The following is a 1752-nucleotide window of genomic DNA, read 5'->3' on the forward strand; positions in this document are numbered from 1 at the left end:
TTAAGTTTGCAAACTCATCCTAGACAATGTCCTACATGCCTCATTGCTGGATATCACCACTGTCACCTTCAAAGTACTTCCCTTGGGAAGCTATGCACTGACACCAACACCTAGTCTATCCTTCAAAGCAATTTTGGAACTCTTTCCAGAACAGCCATCAGAACTGTCATCATATTACCTGATGTCCTGAATGTCATCAAGATGTCTTACTTTCAGTATTTCCTATATCTTCAAGTAAGGAAGCCAGAGCAGGTGAGTAGAGAGAGAGCTCTAATACAGTTATTTGTTTACTGGCTAAATAATAATGGCTCACAGTACTGTTGTTAGCAGATACATTGTTATGATGCAAGAGAGCCATTGAATTGTTAGTGCAAAGTTCAGGTCATTTTTGTGTAACTTTTTCATGCAGCGTTTTCAGCACTTCCAAATAGTACACTTGGTTGAATTGTCCAGTTGGTTAAATTCACAATGAACAATCCCTCCGATATCAAAAAAGTTTAGCAACATTGTTTTGACTCTTGACTTGGACTAACAGAACTTTCTTTTGGTTGTGTAGAATTGACTGACTTCCATTATGCGCTTCGATGTTTCTTTCATTGGTACACCCATGTTTTATCACCAGTGATAACATGGCTCCAAACAGTCTTGCCTCTCCAAAAGGTCTTGGCAAACTTCAACTCTCCTTTGCTTTTTTTAATTAGAGAGCTTCTTTGGGACCACTTTTGAACACACCTTTCTCAGGCCAAGATTTTTAGTTAGGATTTTATGTGTTTCTATCAATGTTTACTTGATCTGCTGTGCTTCTCAAAGTCAGTAAATGATTTTGACACATGATTCAACACATTTTTTCAATGTTTCATCACTTCTCATTACTGGCAGCCCTGACCTCTCTTCATCAATGATGCTTTCTCTCCCCTCAGCAAAATGTTTCATTCATTTCTACACTGCCATTTCTTCATGGCATTACTCCCATAAACTTGGACTAATAGGTCCCTGATTTCACTTCCACTCTTGCCAAGTTTAACAAGAAATTTAATGTTTGCTATTTGCTATAATTAAAATTGACATTCTTGCAATGGCACACCAAAACACGAAAGAACAATGATGACTGCCACTCAGCAAGACACCGCCACATGTCAACACAAACACAGCTGTGAGACACTGATATACTGAGCTGTTTGTAAAGTCCTGCCAATGGAAGTGCAGGGTGCAGGGTGGCAAGTTCACAAACATAATTGTCAGATCTCAAACATCCAAAATACCCAATAACATGAAAATGAAATACACAACCATTGAATTATTAAAGCAATTATAAAAGGAATTTATCCTATGCCATTTGAAATGGACAACGTATATGACAAAGGAGCATATAAAATATGATCCTGTAATTCTAATTTGATATACAATTCGATCTCCATAGTTGGCCACTTCCTTAAGTTGATCTAATTTTCATAGACTGGACATGCACATGTTAAGGTACAATAGGCCTAGTGTTCCTTTTTTTTTTGGGGGGGGGAGAGAGTGTCTTACTTTGTCGCCCCTGGTAGTGTGGTGGCATCGTAGCTCACAGCAACCTCTAACTCTTGGGCTCAAGCAATTCTCTTGTCTCAGCCTCCCAAGTAACTAGGACTACAGGGACACACTAAAATGCCTGGCTATTTTTGGAGACAAGGTCTCACTCTGAACTTGTGAGCTCAAGCAGTCCACCTGCCTCAGCCTCCCAGAGTGCTAGGAATATAGATGTGAGCCACC

The sequence above is a fragment of the Otolemur garnettii genome, unplaced genomic scaffold, assembly GCF_000181295.1.
Source record: "Otolemur garnettii isolate 467f Iridium unplaced genomic scaffold, OtoGar3 scaffold00014, whole genome shotgun sequence".
Classification (NCBI taxonomy): Eukaryota; Metazoa; Chordata; class Mammalia; order Primates; family Galagidae; genus Otolemur; species Otolemur garnettii.